Source organism: Rattus norvegicus, chromosome 1, assembly GCF_021556685.1.
Source record: "Rattus norvegicus strain SHRSP/BbbUtx chromosome 1, alternate assembly SHRSP_T2T, whole genome shotgun sequence".
Lineage (NCBI taxonomy): Eukaryota > Metazoa > Chordata > Mammalia > Rodentia > Muridae > Rattus > Rattus norvegicus.
The window spans coordinates 159766503-159786755 of record NC_141534.1 but is presented as its reverse complement, the minus strand read 5'-3'; the positions used below and the strand labels follow the sequence as shown (position 1 = coordinate 159786755).

At 39.2% G+C, this 20253-nt stretch overlaps 1 non-coding gene across 1 annotated transcript; it reads left to right on the top strand.

Annotated features, from left to right (window-relative positions):
* The first annotated feature begins 12001 nt into the window (after positions 1–12001).
* LOC120100419 (small nucleolar RNA SNORA17) lies at positions 12002–12133 on the top strand. Its single transcript, XR_015655954.1, has one exon. It is a non-coding gene; the product is annotated as a small nucleolar RNA SNORA17 (small nucleolar RNA).
* The last annotated feature ends 8120 nt before the right edge of the window (positions 12134–20253 follow it).

The window sequence follows — 20253 nt, the reverse complement described above, 5'->3', positions numbered from 1 at the left end:
ACAAATAACATGTGGACTGAGCAGGTCATATTTATTATATATGATCTACATATATGCTTCAATAACAATGAAAACAAGACTATAAATTTGAGGATGGGAATGGAATATAGAGAGTTCAGAGGGAAGAAAAATAGGGAGAAGTGTTAAAATTATATTATAATCTGAATTTTTTTTAATGTCAAAAAAAAGACCAGGTTCCTACAGTCATGTGAGAATACTGGGCTTCAACAATCTACCATTGTATAATTATGTAAGAAAAAATGAAGCCCTAGAATAAAACAAATCACACACACACACACACACACACACACACACACACACACACACACACACACACGCACAGATGACCAGAGGTTTAAGATGGAAATGCGTTCCTACTTCTTTCCTATTTTGTTGTGATTGTCTATTTCTCCCTACTCAAACAAGGTATGAACTCTGAGAGTTCAAAATGTTATTAAATTGATTTGGTTCAACATCTACATTACTGGGCATACACCAACAGATAGATAGATAGATAGATAGATAGATAGATAGATAGATAGATAGATAGATAGATAGATAGATGGATGGATGGATGGATGGATGGATGGATGGATGGATGGATGGATGGATGGATGGATAGATAGATAGATAGATAGATAGATAGATAGATAGATAGATAGATAGATAGATAGAGAGAGAGAGATAGGCAGATAGATAAACAGATCTCACATCTAGCATCCACAACCCAAAAGTTATATGACAGAAATGTTTAAATGGCAGAACAATATTAAGAAAAGTGATCATTCGGGAGTCACAACAAGCCCAACTTTCACCTTCCTGACTGTCTTTACCCACACAATGCACACACACACACACACACACACACACACACACACACACACACACATACATGAATATACTAATTTATTTATATATGATAAATGTATATCTATATCTGTCATGTAGATAGTTAGATCATAGATACTTACATGACATAAATTTATCTATCCATGCATCTAGCCATTTATGTATATGAATCCTTATCAGACCCATGTATCTTCTCAGTTTATAGAGTCTGTATTTAACTTTTAAAAATGATCAACCATTACCTTTTGCTAAATTGTCTCCACCGTATTTTATTATTGTCATCTGTTGGATTATATTGGAGTCTATTATCTCCATTTCTGAGCCTCTTTTCCCTGGCCCTGTCCTTCGAATCATTGTTTCTTTCTTTGTCTGTCAAACAAAAGTCTTATTTTCAGGAAATCTTTTTTAATTTCTAGATATTTACTCTGATTTTGTTTCAAAACTACCAGAACTACCGTGTTGTGTCTTGGTTTCTTTTATTCTTCAATCTTTTATATCTTTGATCTTTTTAAATCTATTTTAGCGTCTCTTTCAGATTGTTCTTTCTGTTTTCATTTGTTAATGTTTGTTACACTTTCTGCTTTCTTTTGTGGTAATATCATTTTTAAAATGTGTAGCCAAAATCTGTAGCCAAACTGTCCTGGAATTCTCTAGTTAGCCCAAGCTAACCTTGAATTTAGGTTCATCATCATAATCATTAGGTTTAAGAAAAATAAAACAAAATATAGCCTCATCCACCCCCAAATCCGCATCTGTAAAGTAAAGAAATTACATGAGTTGTTCACAAAAACTTTTGTACTTTTTGTACCAATGGTTATGTGGAAAATTTTTCATGCAGTCAATCCTGATCCCTGAGCACACCTCCCTCATCTAATCTCTATTCAAAATAATGCACTTCTTGGTTTCCTTCACTAAGAAAACAGATCTCATACCTAGCATCCACAACCCAATTCTGAGTCAGAAATTATCTAAGTAACAGAACTATATTAAGAAAAGATGATAGTTTCGGAGTTACAACGATCTCAACTTTCACCTTCCTGACTGTCTTTGCATGTCATTTAAGCAGCCTACACAACAGTTTCCTTATCTGTGAATTGGAATGGTAATGCATGCCTTATGTGTTTTATTGTTGTTTTAAAACCAACAAACATATGGCAAACATTCAATAAAAGTTATTTAAATCCAAAATTAAGCAAAAATTCTCTTCTGACAATGGGTGAGATGGTATCTATGACAATAGGATAGATATATTTTAATCCTTCCAACATGTTATTCTGCTATGTCTTAACATTTCACTAATCCCACTAACAATTTGCATGCATTCCAAAGTCTGCTGATGAAATATTTTATGCAAGATACAGTTATCTAAATTATTTCAACACTTTGGACATATATCAAAGATTATTTTTTTAAAAATTGTCAATAACATGGGTACTTGACCCCCAGCCTCATAAATATTTTATTTAATAACAAGAAAAAAATTGCTATCCCTTTTGGTAACCAGTAGTTTTTCCAATGTATCCCTGTCCTGCCTCATTATCTCTTAGCACAGAGGGAATCTCAGCCCCTCATATTTCTATTATCAAACCACAGGTGCACTTTAGGAACTGACATCTAGGCATCTGTCTCCTGACAACTAAGATGATCTTGGGTTGGTAAACAATACAATAACATTCATTAAAAGTTTCTGACTCACAGCCACTCCAAAAAACCTTCCTCTTTTTTATCTCGCAAGTTTTATTTTCTGGTTTCCTTTGTCCTGAGTCTTTCAATCTGGTAAAGTTGCTCTTGTTCTGAATAAAAGAAAATTCAATTTTTCAGATAACAGGGGTGACTTAATATAATATTAACAGATATAACAGAAGTGTTAAAAAGAAACAAATTGACCCAGTAGAAAATGGAATGTTATTTAAAGGTGAGTCTGAACACCAGTTTTGAAATCAGACTCAGTTTAATCCCAGAGTCTACCACTCTCGAGTACAGTGAATTGAAACAAGCTGAGTGTGCACTTTAACCTCAATGTCACACCTAAAGTAAACAAGAAACACTCTTCCTTTATACAGCCAAGAGGGAGAAGGAAGCAGTAGAACCCCCTTCAGCAGTGAAAAGTTCATTAAAGTCTTTCCCTAAAGACATCAAAAGCAGCCTAGGGAAAAACAGAATGGGTCAAGTAATCTGTCCCTCTATCGTGGATAGAGAAAATACAGAGAAATATGTGTTCTTATTTTATGTAACTGACCTGGCCTGGGAAACAAAAGCCTCTTACTATATTAAAATATTTCACAGTTGAAATGCATGTTATAGGCCACAGAGCTAACGATATAAGCCTGTGGACAGACAAAGCAACCATGTACACTGTACTCCATAAGCACTAACTTTGGGCTAGGGACCATGATATTCTTTACATATGAACATGTGTCCCTGTCTCATTTCATCTTTATTATGTTATGAACAAATGTAGATCATTTCAAAGCCACCAGAAAGATTTTAATATGATGTCCACTTAATAGATGATAAGTTAGCCTAAAAGCATGTTCTGAGACAAGGATATATGAAGCCATCCACATTATTTACAGCTAGAATAAAGAAGTGACCAAGAGGATATGTAGCAGTGGCCATGCAGCATCTACAAGGAACGGTATATGAGTGCTTCGCTGATGGCACTCTGCACAGGACGGCCCATGGAGACCCTTCCCGCTTGGCAAGGACCTGCGGTGATTTTGGTGACCTCTATGCTTATTACCCAGATTGAGTGTGATTACAAGCTCTCGTTGCTTTCACTATGCTGTTCACAGTGATACTGAATTTTACTTTCTCAGTCACAGGCAAGTCTGGGATCATGTAGGCTGTAAGCCTCCTGGATGATTCTACGCTTTTCTCAAAACCCTTTCAAGGGGTAAAGCCCTCCTCTCCCCCACTCTACCTCTATTGATATTTCAGATATGACTATTAATCCGGGTATTTTGGAACACATAATGTCCCTGTAGAAACAGCCTCACTCATAGTGAGTAAGCTTGCAACAGTTGTGGAGAGCAATGGGTCCTACTTGCATAACAGTTCTGGGGAAGTTGTATCTGATCAACAGAGACCTAAAAAACAGTTATTGGAAAAATGGTATCAGGAATTAATGGGTACATATCAGGAAAGGTTGCTTGGTAAAATGTACATGTCTCTGTCTTCCATTTTTAAAGTATTATGACAGAGATGCTATTTAATGACTGGGGGAAAGGACTGACTTTAAATTATAATTTCAAAGATATAGAGGGGTGGACTTAAACCCACAAACGGTTAATCTGTCTCTCACCTTGCACAACTGAGTATCCACATTTGCTGCCAGCTGGCAATGTGCTCATGTCCACCGGACATGCCTGGCTAGACATTGATTCTGGGCTTGCTGAAATTGTGCTTTGTAGTACAAAATAAGGTTGAGGGGTGGGAGGGTGGAAGAGGAGGGAAGAAGATGGTAGAAGGAAAGCTATTGGGGGAGTTTAGTAGACTTTTGTAATGCTGATACTAAGATTGAATAAAAGACAATAATAATTGTTCAGGCAACCAGGCTTATGGTTCTATAAATAAAGACGGTTGGAGCTATTCAGGATCACGTGCTTGAACACCAACTGGTGGTCAGAGTCTTCATTCTCGCTGATGCCACACATCTGTCCTCAGTTCTAGAACCCTGCTATAATGCTGGTCACCAGCACATATGAAACAATAAATATACAAAAAGTGTTCCACTGACACAAGGTCAGTGCTTTTTACAAGTGTTGTCATGCCCAAATGACACAGTGAAGAGAGCAAAAGACCAAATACTGGTCCCATGCCAAATCAGTTTTTTTTCCTTTCTCAGAAAAGAAAGAAGTTGAAGACATGACAGGCTAGTTATCCAGATATATGTGCATAAATGTAGACCCCTCAGTGACCTATACCCTCTGGCCTCTCTGGGCTCTGCTGTTACCTAACTCTTCTCGTCCTTTATAATTGCTTTCCTCCAGGCCTTTAGGGAGTATGCCCAAATTTATAGTCCAACAATCCCAGCAAAAGTGGCTTCAAATCCCAAGTTCTTCCCAATGTTCCAACTACATTTCTGATGCTTGCATTCATAAAAGCTAAGGATGCATGTGCCAGCTCATAGCTAAGTGTCTCCTACTTGGCAGGAATCCAAAACCAAGTTTTCAGTTGTTGGTAGTAAATGCACTGGCCTGGGATCCAGGAAGCCTTGGTTCTAGTCTCGAATATCTCTAATATCACTGTGAGATTCATACTTTTCATGTACCCCTTTGCTCCAGAATTTATTTCCTAGTATTTTTATTATATTATCAAAATAAATATTTTCTAATGTCCCTTCAAAATATAACAACATGAGATTGTTATAAAAACAGACCACACTTTTCTTTCCTTATTGTCCATTGAGTGCATTGCTTTTTGTAGTAAAATACTCAGTAAATAAAACTTGAATTTCAGATTGCTGTGTGCGGCCATGTGGGTGCTAAGAACCAAGTGAGTCCCCTGAAACAGCAGCCACTGCTCTTAACCACTCAGCCATCTCTGCAGTCTATGTTTGCATACTTTTTATTTGTCCTTCAAGAGTTTCATGCAATGGATTTTGATTATATTTATGTTTGAAAAGATGCATAGACTCATCTCTGTATTTCACTTGATTGACTGGTTGGTTGGTTTTTGATTGTTTGATACAGGGTTTCTCTGTAGCCCTGACTGTCCTGGAACTCATGTTGTAGACCAGGCTCATCTTGAATTCACAGAGATCCACCTGCTTCTGCCTCCTAAATGTTGGGATTAAAGACATGTACTACTAGTGGAAAATATTCAATAAATCAACTTAAGAAAGGAATGATTTGTTTTGGTTATAGGTTTATAAATTTGAACCCATGATCATCAGCTGACTCCATTGCTTTCCTGACCATAATAAAGCAGGAACATCATGATAGAAAGGCACGATGCCTATCACAAGAGTAGATCCCCCTGCTTACTTTCTATTACCTTCCCATAATTCTGAGACCCAATAATGAATCTATCAATGGATTAAACTTATGAATGAGGTTAGCTTCATTATTAAGTCCATCACTGACAACCAAGGAATTATTTCCTGAGACTTTGGTGGGAGAGATACTTAATACCCAAACTATAACATTTTTTAAATATGAACAAAAGAACCCAAACAGGAAGTGTGAGTCCATGCTCCAAATTTCTGGTTTGCCCTGCTTAGAACATCTGTGTACATTGAAAAACTAAGACTGCTTGGATGAGGCCAATATATCCCAGTTATTAGGTCATTCCAAGTCTGAAACTAGTTCCATAAGCTCATTTCCAAATGTGGACAGTTATCCAGGGATAACACTTCTTTACAATCTTCCATAGGTATGTGGATTGTAAAAACAGAAGAAATGATGATGGATTTCCTCATCTTATGAATGAGACTCATGAGTCTTTAAGGGAACTACTCCAAGTTCTCCCCATGAGCTTTTACTGAAACTTGAATCCCTGGTCCTGGACATGAGACAGTGATATTTCTCTATTATATTGTTTCATTTGGGGGGGTGCTAAACTTGAAATTAAAACTTGCATTTGAGTCCTGAGTGCTATTTTTTTCTAGTACTTATCCTTTACCACATGTAAAACAATGCATGCAACACATGTATGAAGGTACAAATAACTAAAATGTGCACATGGTGAACCCAATGATAAATACTTTCAAATCTCACCCCTCAGGAGAGTGAACTGGATTTGTTTAAAATGATTCATAGGAACATATTATATAAAATGAGTGATACGGAAATAGGATTGTTTTGTCTTTCAGACTCAAAATAAAGGCCTCTCAGATAAGATTACAATGGATGAGAGACATTATTACTTTCCATCCCGTGGACAATTTATGGCAATATTTATGTTCTTAAACTACATGCACCTCTCCATCCAGAATGTAAGCCCTGGATATACACATTCACTGGGGCTTGAAAATAAATCCATTCTACCTAGACTAGCAGAAAATACACTCTATATATAGTAAATATGCTGAAATAAATACCCTACGTGACAGCTATTGGCTCTGTGTATATCCAGCTGAGCCAACCCATCTCCAGAAAATGTCTTAGAAATAATAAGGCTGTCTAAAATACTGCTAAGTGTTTCATAGAAATCAACCCAAAATACATCGATTCTACCATAAAGTCATACTTCCTTAAGGTTTCTGAAAAGTAATTACGAAAATATTTATTAACCTAACATGGGATGTTGAATTAGGGAGAAAGGGAAAAATAAGCAGTCTTGGTGGCTGAATGCTAAACATTGGTAGGCATCGGGTAGGCATTTCTTTGTCTATCAGGCATGACTTTGTCCCAGTAATTAGATCATTCCAAATGTGAAACCACCCCTATAAATTCATTTCCCCCAACAGTTGTCCAGGAGGGCATTTCCTGCTAATCTTCCATTTAACCCTATTATAATCCCCATTTCATAGAAGACACAAAGTATCCATTGAGTCACTGCCTACATAATTCAAGTCAAGTTCAGCTTCCACTTACAATTGCATGTAGTCACCCCATTAGAAACACACACACTTACATGGACTATAGGAAGTGCCTTGCAAATGAATCCAGTCCAAAAGCCAAAATGTAGACACAACCCATCAGAACAGTTTCTGGAAATTGAGGGGTCAATTTGGGTAGCTGAATTGTTTTTCTACAATAAAAAATTTAATCATAATTCACTGTTTAAAGTACACTTATTAAAAAACATATTTTACAAATAGCATCCCTGAGATTAAATCTTTTTTTCCCCCTTCTAAGAAGGACTAAAGCATCTTCCTTCTTCTTGAGCTTCATGTGGTCTGTGAATTGTATCTTGTGTATTCTGAGCTTTTGGGCTAATATCCACTTATCAGTGAGTACGTACTATGTGTGTTCTTTTGTAAATGGGTTACCTCACTTTAAGTTGTTAAAACACTACAAAACTTGCTTTTGTCTTGTTTTCCTTTCTTATCCACCCTTTCATTTATTATTTTTTATTAAATGAGGCATTTTATTCTAGTGCATAAAATATAGTAGTAGTATTTTATCTATTAATAAAATTTAAATGACTTCTCCTTAATTCAGTACACATATGGATAGCACATAAATTTCATGAAGTTGTTTCATAATGTTATATGTTAGTGTGGTAATGGTTGATTAGACTTCTGGTGAAAAGGATACTGAAACTTGTTCTTGGATTAGTCCTCAAAAGGGTTCTTATTAATGAGCAGGGTCAAAGGTTGAGGTATGTCTTCCAGATATTGGAGAAAAGGTCTATCTACAGCATTTAACAGCACCCACTAAAAATGACAAAGTTACTCTGACCATCCTTTAATGGATGGCTTCTAATTTTGTTGCCCAGAATTAACTGGAAAATATCTCCAAAGCAGTTCTTAGTTTTAAACTCAGTTATAAGTTTTCTGTGTTAAAGCTTATATATGAATACATGTAAAAATTTAAAATTATATTAAATCTTCTTTGACATGGTGATGACGGTTATTCTGCCAACAACTAAGTCTTAGTTTTGGCTCTTTTTTTTTTTTTACATTTTATTTTTTTTTATTAACTTGAGTATTTCTTATATACATTTCGAGTGTTATTCCCTTTCCCGGTATCCGGGCAAACATCCCCCTCCCCCCTCCCCTTCCTTATGGGTATTCCCCTCCCAACCCTCCCCCCATTGCCATCCTCCCCCCAACGGTCTAGTTCACTGGGGGTTCAGTCTTAGCAGGACCCAGGGCTTCCCCTTCCACTGGTGCTCTTACTAGGATATTCATTGCTACCTATGAGGTCAGAGTCCAGGGTCAGTCCATGTATAGTCTTTAGGTAGTGGCTTAGTCCCTGGAAGCTCTGGTTGCTTGGCATTGTTGTTCATAAGGGGTCTCGAGCCCCTTCAAGCTCTTCCAGTTCTTTCTCTGATTCCTTCAACGGGGGTCCTATTCTCAGTTCAGTGGTTTGCTGCTGGCATTCGCCTCTGTATTTGCTGTATTCTGGCTGTGTCTCTCAGGAGCGATCTACATCCGGCTCCTGTCAGCCTGCACTTCTTTGCTTCATCCATCTTGTCTAATTGGGTGGCTGTATATGTATGGGCCCCATGTGGGGCAGGCTCTGAATGGGTGTTCCTTCAGTCTCTGTTTTAATCTTTGCCTCTCTCTCCCCTGCCAAGGGTATTCTTGTTCCCCTTTTAAAGAAGGAGTGAAGCATTCACATTTTGATCATCCGTCTTGAGTTTCATTTGTTCTAGGCATCTAGGGTAATTCAAGCATTTGGGCTAATAGCCACTTATCAATGAGTGTATACCATGTATGTCTTTCTGTGATTGGGTTAGCTCACTCAGGATGATATTTTCCAGTTCCAACCATTTGCCTACGAATTTCATAAAGTCGTTGTTTTTGATAGCTGAGTAATATTCCATTGTGTAGATGTACCACATTTTCTGTATCCATTCCTCTGTTGAAGGGCATCTGGGTTCTTTCCAGCCTCTGGCTATTATCAATAAGGCTGCAATGAACATAGTGGAGCATGTGTCTTTTTTATATGTTGGGGCATCTTTTGGGTATATGCCCAAGAGAGGTATAGCTGGATCCTCAGGCAGTTCAATGTCCAATTTTCTGAGGAACCTCCAGACTGATTTCCAGAATGGTTTTACCAGTCTGCAATCCCACCAACAATGGAGGAGTGTTCCTCTTTCTCCACATCCTCGCCAGCATCTGCTGTCACCTGAGTTTTTGATCTTAGCCATTCTCACTGGTGTGAGGTGAAATCTCAGGGTTGTTTTGATTTGCACTTCCCTTATGACTAAAGATGTTGAACATTTCTTTAGGTGTTTCTCAGCCATTCGGCATTCCTCAGCTGTGAATTCTTTGTTTAGCTCTGAACCCCATTTTTAATAGGGTTATTTGTTTCCCTGCGGTCTAACTTCTTGAGTTCTTTGTATATTTTGGATATAAGGCCTCTATCTGTTGTAGGATTGGTAAAGATCTTTTCCCAATCTGTTGGTTGCCGTTTTGTCCTAACCACAGTGTCCTTTGCCTTACAGAAGCTTTGAAGTTTTATGAGATCCCATTTGTCGATTCTTGATCTTAGAGCGTAAGCCATTGGTGTTTTGTTCAGGAAAATTCTTCCAGTGCCCATGTGTTCCAGATGCTTCCCTAGTTTTTCTTCTATTAGTTTGAGTGTGTCTGGTTTGATGTGGAGGTCCTTGATCCACTTGGACTTAAGCTTTGTACAGGGTGATAAGCATGGATCGATCTGCATTCTTCTACATGTTGCCCTCCAGTTGAACCAGCACCATTTGCTGAAAATGCTATCTTTTTTCCATTGGATGGTTTTGGCTCCTTTGTCAAAAATCAAGTGACCATAGGTGTGTGGGTTCATTTCTGGGTCTTCAATTCTATTCCATTGGTCTATCTGTCTGTCTCTGTACCAAGACCATGCAGTTTTTATCACTATTGCTCTGTAATACTGCTTGAGTTCAGGGATAGTGATTCCCCCTAAAGTCCTTTTATTGTTGAGGATAGCTTTAGCTATCCTGGGTTTTTTGTTATTCCAGATGAATTTGCAAATTGTTCTGTCTAACTCTTTGAAGAATTGGATTGGTATTTTGATGGGGATTGCATTGAATCTGTAGATTGCTTTTGGTAAAATGGCCATTTTTATTATATTAATCCTGCCAATCCATGAGCATGGGAGATCTTTCCATCTTCTGAGGTCTTCTTCAATTTCCTTCTTCAGTGTCTTGAAGTTCTTATTGTACAGATCTTTTACTTGCTTGGTTAAAGTCACACCGAGGTACTTTATATTATTTGGGTCTATTATGAAGGGTGTCGTTTCCCTAATTTCTTTCTCGGCTTGTTTCTCTTTTGTATAGAGGAAGGCAACTGATTTATTTGAGTTAATTTTATACCCAGCCACTTTGCTGAAGTTGTTTATCAGCTTTAGTAGTTCTCTGGTGGAACTTTTGGGATCACTTAAATATACTATCATATCATCTGCAAATAGTGATATTTTGACTTCTTCTTTTCCGATCTGTATCCCCTTGATCTCCTTTTGTTGTCTGATTGCTCTGGCTAGAACTTCAAGAACTATATTGAATAAGTAGGGAGAGAGTGGGCAGCCTTGTCTAGTCCCTGATTTTAGTGGGATTGCTTCAAGTTTCTCTCCATTTAGTTTAATGTTAGCAACTGGTTTGCTGTATATGGCTTTTACTATGTTCAGCTATGGGCCTTGAATTCCTATTCTTTCCAGGACTTTTATCATGAAGGGGTGTTGAATTTTGTCAAATGCTTCTGAGATTAAATCTTATCTCAGTAAATCCAGTCTCAATACCAAAATTCAGATGTTGGGATAGTAGCAACCGCATTTTTTTATGTTATAACTAAAAAATTATTAGCTTATATATAACAGTTATTTCTCAGTTTGGGGGACTGATAAGCCCAGTACCAAGGCACTGATCAATATCTGATGAGAGCTTTTTCTACTTAATGCCTGATAGACGATAGTACCCTCTTATTCCATCCCATGTGATGGAAGAGGATAACTAGCTCTCCAGGATTTCTTTCATGAGGGCACTATATTAACTATCCATCTGTTGCTAACACAGGATACCCTGACAAAAGACAACTTAGAAAAGGTTATATTTTAGCTTACAGTTTTAGAGAAGATGTAGTCCATCATAGCATGACCACAGACAGGAAAGGCATCATGATGGACAGGAATCTGTCTAATCACATTTTCCGTCGTTCATGTGTCGGGAGCAGAGATACATAGAGAACAAGAAGTGGAGGCAGGCTATAAAACCTCAAAGCCTGCCCCAGTGATATGCTCCCTGCAGTAGTCTTTACCTCCTAAAGGCTTGGTTATCTGCCTCAAACAACACCAGGTGGGGACCAAGTGTCCAAATACCTGAGCTTATGGGAAACATTGTTTCTTTCAACCCAGCATAGATACTAATTCCATTCATGAGGGCTCCTGGTCCACAAGCTAATTACCTCCCAAGAGTCCCAAGGCCTAAAACCAGCACTTTGGAATGAGAATTTCAATGTATAAATTTTTGTGGGACACAAATATTCAGACTACATACCTCCGAAAAAATAAACCTCCTTTCTTAATGAGCAAATTTTCAATGCATTGCCCTTAGAGGCGTTGTAGGTATGTCTGCTGTGTCACATGTGCATCTGTAGGTGGCAGGGAGAAGGAGGGCTGTGTCAACATTCAGTGTTCTGACCTATGAACATCTTAATGATTAGTAGCCTAATATTCCCCGAAAAGAATGAGCCTGAGACAAAACCAGCCCAGTGCCACCACCACCCGCCAAGGAGCTAGCCTGAGATGACCACTAATCTGGAGCCAGGAAGGCCCAGATGGGCTCCCGGAACAGGGATAAAGCTGGAAACTAGAAGAACACTGCCTGAGACCGCAGGCTAGCATAGGAATGAGCCCAAGATTTATGATGGTCACAAGAGATCACCAGGAGGAGGCAGGGAGCCCGGAGAGGACCAAACCTGAGACCACCACCAGACCGGGAGTACTGTGTGACAATCACCTCTCTGGAGGGGGTTGGGGGACAGATCCCTGCCTGGGCCTGGATATACTCGAGTCGGGCAGAGCACTCCTAAGACCACTCCTGAGACAACTCCAGACACTCAGAGACCCCGGGCAGCCCTAGCAGAAGCAAGTAAGTGGTGAAGAAATGGAAGAGAAATGCAAGGATGTGAGCACAATGAAGAGAGGCAGAACTGAAAACTTGAGGATAGAAAGGAATAGCCTGGTGTGAGTAACCATGACCATGGTGATGTCCTGGCCTGTGCTGCCACTAAGGGCCACATCCGGGTCAGTAGCCCTGTAGCAGCCGGGGTCTCTTACCACCAAAGGCCAGGTGGCTGTACAGAACTGTCTCTACCCCTCAGCTGGGCGTCACGGGACAGCTGGCCCTGCACAATGCAGGAGTTGCAGGTGAGATAGCACAGGTATACTAATGTGGAAGAGGTGGCCCTACCACTTGTCTCCTGGGAGGTAGCATGGACAAGGAAGAAATACCCTCCTTCCTTGCTAGCACCTCACCAACTGCCACACCTTCTGCTGCAGGCCTACATAAGAATTTTGGAAGAAGGAAGATTCATTCTTCTTTGACTGCTTGCACTTACTTGACAGCACATCTGTTGGAACCTCTTTCTCCAGAAGACTGTCTAAAACAACTAGCCTAATGGGACGGAACAACTACTAGATTCTTGGACTTCCCGTCTGCAGCAGACAATTGTTGGATTAGTTAGACTACAGACTGTAGGTCATCACAATAAATCCCTTAATATATAGAGGCACTCCACAAAGTCTGACCCTAGAGAAACCCTCCCACCCCCTGCCACCTATAATAGACAGGAGAGCTGGCCCCTAGGGTGTGAACACAAGAGAAACCTGAGAACTAGCTCTGCCTCTTGGTCCTGGGTGTGCGCAGACAAGGGAGAGACAGCCTCCTCCCATCCCTACTCCATCTACAGCAGGTAGGAGAGCTGGCTCTAGAGTCATGAGAGTTGAAGAACTGGGCATGCTCCTCACCAGCTGCAACAGTCAGGAGAGCAGGCCCTGCACCTCACCTGGACAGAAAAAGCCAACAGGCTGACCAGCTCAGATACCTCTTGGGCCCAGATCCAGGGCTTTGAATTGGCCCTACCCCGACATTAGCTCATCAATGAACTGCCGGAGTGCATAAAGGGGCTGGTCCTATAGCTCCAAAACTACAGGGTCTCCAACGACACAAGACAACAATGGGGTAACTTAAAGGAGTCCCACTGGAGTTCCAGGATTGATAGAGTAGAAAAAGTCGGAAGCCTCCAGTCACTGCAATGAGCATTTGCAAGCAAAGAAAAGTGGACAAGAGGGTAATCTGTGGGACACACGTGACACACTAAAGCTTCCACAATGAGATTTTTAATTTTTCTCCATTGGGGATGAGATTGGAAGGGTGGAGGATGGGTATGAGGGGAGAGAGATGAGTGGGATTGGGGTGCATAATGTGAGATTATAAAGAACCAATAACAAGTTAAGAAAATATTACAATTCATCAAACCCAGAATAGAACCCTCATGACAGCTAATATCGTGATGAAATAAGAATGAAATAATTATCTATTGTTTTCTAATTTCCCATCTATAAAATATTAGCCATTTGATGCAAACCCCTTAGCCCACAAACAGAAAGCAAGCATATTTATTAGACCATAAAGGTTGTGTTTTGTTTTGTTTTGTTTTGTTTTTTAATCTAGTGATGACACTTGGGGAATTTTTTCTCCTTTTTAAAAAGACAAGAAGTCCCTAATGAGAAAGTTGTATGTGCAAAGATATTCACTGTAACACCATTTAGACAGTGAAATGCTGAAAATAACCTACAAATCCAAAAGTATGAAAAAGTGCTACATAAAGTGTGATATACTAATCAGACAGTATTTATGTAATTTTTAAGTTAAAATGACTTAAGCACTAAATATATTAGCCTATAAAGCTTATTGTACATTTTTAAATGCTCTATGTCTTCCAAAAATAATATACAAATATTTAAAAACTCTGGAAAGAATATTAAGGTGATAACCATTGATGTAAACAGGTAGCAGAATTGCAGACACGTTTTCTTTGTTTTTTTTCTCCTCCTCCTTTAATTTTATCTTTTTAAATTTTTGTCTTTATTTTTACACTTCAGGTCTTTCACGCATATATTATAACTTCTGTTTTTTGTGTCTTTATGGAATTCCTGAGTGTGCAAACCAGGGAATCTGAGTGTGCAAACCAGTGAGCCTCTGTGTCTATAATGGTTTCTTATGCCTTTCTTGGGCTCTTTTCCTCCTATTTGTTTTGTCCTGTTCCAATGTGTTTGCTTTTATTTTATATTTTTATTATTATTATTATCCCTATCCCTTAGGTGACTGTTTTCTAACGAGAGACAGAATAAAATTGATCTGGATGGGAAGTGACACAGGGAAGAACTGGAAGGAGTCGAGAGGGGGGATTATAATCAGGGTCTAATGCATGGAAAAAACTATTTTCAATAAAACAAAAATTTAAGAAGAAGAGAGTTCCATTACTCTAAATTGATTTCTTTTATCCAAACAACAGAAAAAGACAAGGCATTTACAATCTCCTTGGCAAACCATGTTGTTATTTTTTAATCCACTGTGTGAACGTTCTTGTAATTGATCTTTGTCATTCAGTTCAGTGTCCCTGCATTTACAGATCTACTTTCATCCATGGTAACGTAGATAAATGAGGCCAGAGTGAAACTATTGACACTATCTTGACACCTGTGCACATCAGCACTTTGCTTATTTGATTAACACATAAGCTGGATTTGAGACAACTAAGAACTTGCTGTAAAAAATGATTTCCCTTTTCTTCCTAATTCCTACCAAAGTACAGAACACTAGGTTCAGAACTGAAAGGTGAAGAATCCATTCACCCCAAGTTCTATATCCATTGGCTATATGGATCATCTGTTCCCTGCGGTCCTGGTAGCACTCAAAAGAAAAAAATGCAAAGGTCAGACTCACAACCCTCAGAGAGTTAGGGCATGGATTTTTCTGCCTTGAAGTTCTAGGGTGGAGTACCCAAGCCAAGAATAGTTTGTCAGATGTTTACTTAACATCATATATGTACCAAGTAATTTATTAAGCATTTTACATGTATCAGTCATCTACCTAAAAATTATATACATACACTTACATATATGATTATATCCTGGAGCATGTTACGTCTAGAGAATGTGCAAGAGGCAAAATAGTTATCTGACCTTGGAGGGATAACAAACATTAATGTGGGCTAAGACAAGTTTTATAAGACGTTTTAAATATGAAATAAAAATGTCCTTTACAGGGTCATGTTTGACACTAATTCCTCTTCTGCTGATAGCACTATTTTGAGAGGCTGGGGGACATTTGGTAGATAAGGTCTAGGTAATAAAAGTAGGTTATGATCTCCAGCCTTGCTCCCTGCTTCCTGGTTTTCTATGGTAAGAACAGCTCCTCCTCACGCTGCCATGCATTTCCTGCCAGGATGGATGGCAATTCTCCCTCCCTTCAATTGTACCCATCAGATACTGTAGTCACAGTGATGCAATAACCAACTTATCCCAGAAAATGGTACAAAAAGTGGGGGTCACTGTTTTGCCCAAAGCTGATCAGGTGCTTCTAAGGCCTTTGACAGTTTTCGCAGGAGAGATTTGACAAAGTTTGTAGAGACTACAGAATTCTGGGAAAGGGAACAAGGGAGTGTGGACAGGGGTATTTGCCCCAGAGGAGGGACAAAGGACTGCCTCTGGACAGAGAGGAGACAAATATGGGCAAATAGTTATAAAAGTAAAAGGGGAAACCCCGTGTTAGGATGGGGTGTTTCATTTTAGTTGAACATGTTAATTAGGTGAGCAAAGGGGGGCTTTTGATTGTTAGACTTCAATATTTTTTCATTTAATTTTACCTTGTTCATTTTACATCCCTCTCACTGACCCCCCCTTGGTCAATCCCTCCCACAGTCCTTCCCCCTCTCACCCTTCCCCTTCTCTTCCTGCTTCCCACCCCAGGTATCTCCCAAACCTGGCACTTCAAGTCTCTGCAAGGGTAGGCACTTCCTCTACCACTGAGACTAGACAAGGGAGTACAGCTAGTAAAACATATCACATATATACACAGCAGCTTTTGAGATAGTCCCCATTCCAGTTGTCCAGGACCCACACAAAGGTCAAGGTCAAGCTGCGTACCTGTTACATATGGGTGAGGAGGCCTAGGTCCAGCCTGTGAATGTTCCTTGGTTGGTAGTTCAGACTCTGAGAGCCCCAAGCATCCAGGTTAGTTGATTCTGTCTTCCTGCAGAGTTTCTATCCCCTTAAGGACCTACAATCCTTCCTCCTCTTCTCCCATAAGAATCCCTAAGTTCCATCCATTGTTTGGCTGCGGGTGTCTGTGTCTGTCTGATTGACTTCAATACTTTGATAGCTGAACCTTGGTTGGCAGTCTCAGGAAGAGGAAGTAGCCAAATAAGGGGCTAGACCTTGGTGGCTAGCTTTAAGAATGTAATCTGATGATTTTTAGCAAGGCATAGGAAACGGGAGAGAAGGGAAGGCCTTCCAGAGCCATGTTTCCAATGCTCAGGCAGGCTAGTATTCCCTTAAGTAGACTCACTATACTTGTGATGTTTCAGCTAAGAATCAGGGTACTATTGGGAACTGAATTAGAGGCCAGTCATGTTATGATTGGGGGAAAAAATTGTCTACAGTTTCCGTGTGTCTTGAAAATTTAAGTAAAGTTATGTTTAAAAGTTAATTAGTAATTAATTTGCTGAAGGAAATTTCAAGACAATATATAACATTTGGGGTTGTCATGGTTATTGAGAGCTATTTTTAGCCAGCTTTACTGTGAGGACAGAGCATGGACAAGACAATTTGAAAAGCATACCATTATCCTGGTAATGAGCATGGACACAATTAAAACTGTGGGGAAAGAGGAAGGTACGTGTGCTAGACAGTTATCAGTATTATAAGCAATAAGACAATAGAAAGGGAGCCACAGGGACATTTCATGAATTATCAAGACCACACTTATCACAGGCTGTGGGGTATACAATTGCAAATGAATTTGAACCACTTTCCTTTAATAAAGAGATAGAGAGGCCTGACCAAATAGTGTCACCTAGGAGAGTGTGTTTCCCAGTTCAATGACCTGTGGCATTCAGAAGCTACTGCAGCCATCGTATAATGGAAGCTCAACTACTACTCAACCTGAACAATTTTGCAATATCCACATTGTTGTGTGACAAAATGTTTTTGGGAGAACCATCCCAGATAGTGATCCCATGACAGACCAAAGTACAGTCAACATCAAAATCCAATGTAGTGAACCAATGTGTTTTATTGCGATTATTTACGGGACTATGAGTAAAGAGTTACTTACAGGAGCGGAAATGACTCAAAGACAGCTGCATCACCAAATTGGGTGATATCTCACAAAATCTGGGAACCTGGAGCACACTGCAAGGCCTGTGGGCATCTCAACAGGTTGAACAAGGTCCTCTTGAGTACCTCAATGGTCTAAACCTCTTCGGGCAGCTCTGCAGGTTTCTGCTTCTTCCAGGTAGCTGGTCTGATCTCAGAGTCTTCTGTGCAGCTTTGCTTGTGTGAGACTCTTCTTTGCCCTTGGCTTCTCTGAGAGGGATTTGGCTTTTATCGCTTACTCTGGCAAGAAGGGACCTGGTGAATCTAGTCAGTTTCTAGAACTTCCTGAAGCTATTTTGAGTTGTTTACCTTCCTGCTTAAGGAGTTTTGGGGAGTATTTGTTTATTTATTTGTTTGTTTCAGAATGGAATGTGTCAATCTCAGGAAACTGTTAAGACAACATACAGGGTACTGGTTTCTGCAGCTATACATAAAGAAAAACTTAGAAAGTCTTTGAGAAAATGAGGAAGGTTTGGGAGCATTTTTAAAGTACATGGATACATAATTTGACTTTTATTTGAATCATGACGGGTAACCTATTGAAGAAAAGACATACTCACTTGGAAAAAACAGTGAATCCAGTGTAAGAGCAGTGGCACTTAAATAAAAATGGCTGGTGGTATGGTAAGGAATAGTTAGGTTCTGTGGTTGTTCTGATAGAATTTTCTAATGGGCAGAATGTGGGGTATTTTAAAACAAATAGTCAAGAATGATAGTATATATAGTGGAATATCAATAAGCCATGAAAGGAGTAGTATCCTATAATATGTAGCAAAACACCTGAAACAGAAATATATATGTATTAATTGAAACAAGCCATACAAAGACAAATATTGCATGTTCTCCTTCATATGTGTCCATTTGAATGTAGATTGATGATCATTAGAAACTGTGAGGAGGAATGGGGAGGACAGAGGGACATTAGATAACAAGTATCAAACTACAGGTAATAATCCAAAGTTCCAGTGCTCTACAACATAGTGTAGAGCTCATGATAACCTATTCCATATTTTTTTTGGTTCTTTTTTTTGGAGCTGGGGACAGAACCCAGGGCCTTGTGCTTCGTAGGTAAGCGCTCTACCACTGAGCTAAATCCCCAGCCCCCCTATTCCATATTTTTATGAATAACTAGACAAAAGGAACTAAAAGGCTCCAAACACAAAATAACGGTATGTTAATGGAAATGTTAATTCACCTGATTTGATCAGTTCATGTTATACAGGAATATCACATGCTTTTAAATATGCATGTTATGCGACAAGTGATTTGATATGTTTAGAGAGATACAAATAGTAACTGCTCTCTCTAATTTGATCATTATACAATACACATCACATTATCAAACTATAGTGTATAAGTATCTACTAATAAAATAATTTAAAAATCAACATTTAGAGGGTGAAAAAATCCAAGGTTTAGAGGGTGATAATAAATAGTAATTCATAAATGGCCTATTTTTCAAGATGGAAGGTTGAAACCCAATGTTGTGTCCACAAAGCACGTTTTCACTCCATTGTACTATATTGGTCTAAATGAAGAACAAACAAAAGGCTTTGCCAAATTTAGGAAACTCAATGAGTAATCAAGTGAAAAGCAGAATCCTCTGTCCAAGAATGTCTATACAGGGATTCAGAACATCATGTCACTGGATCAGGCTTGCTCACCCGAGCCTTAATCACATCAGTACCTGCCATTATGTTTTTACAAGACAGCATGCCTGGTTATTCTCTGTTGCACACGTGGTGTGGCATCTGGCATCTTGCTGGCCCTTGAGATAAGGAAGATTTTATTCTACATTAGGTGGGAGGCACCCCCGTGCAATCTGCAGGAGTTATAACCCTATAGTAAGTAAACTATTCCCTTAAATTCAACCGTTCACCCATGTGCAGTAAACACTATCAGAACAGCTGTGAAGCATAAACCAGTGTTGTTTTGGCACTGTGGGGCTCCCTAGAATGTAACAAGTAGAAATAATCATCAAAGCAAGGGCCTTTCTGTCTGAAGAGCTGAAAAGCATCAGCATTTGTTGCTGTACATGACTCTCAGAGAAGCCTCAAGAGTTAGAGGTTTTACTGGTGAGAGAACAGATTCGTAAAGATTGATGGTTCATCCAAGACCCACTGCTAGCAAATGACAAAGCATCTACTCAATCCTGTACCTGGTGCCTCGCAATCCTTCTTTTTCCTCTTAAAGAAAAATTATCAAACCCGTGCTTTTAAATGTTGAGTGCTTTCTGCATATCCCAAAACAATAAGAGTAAAATAGTCTGGGTGGACCCACAAAGCAACAAGAACCAGGGAAGCTTTGGAACGCAGTTGGAAGGAGGAGTTATTGCTACTATATCAGAATCTAGTCATGACTATGTGGGCTTTATGTATTAATTCTTTGAAATCTTCTTCTAAGGAGCTTTGAT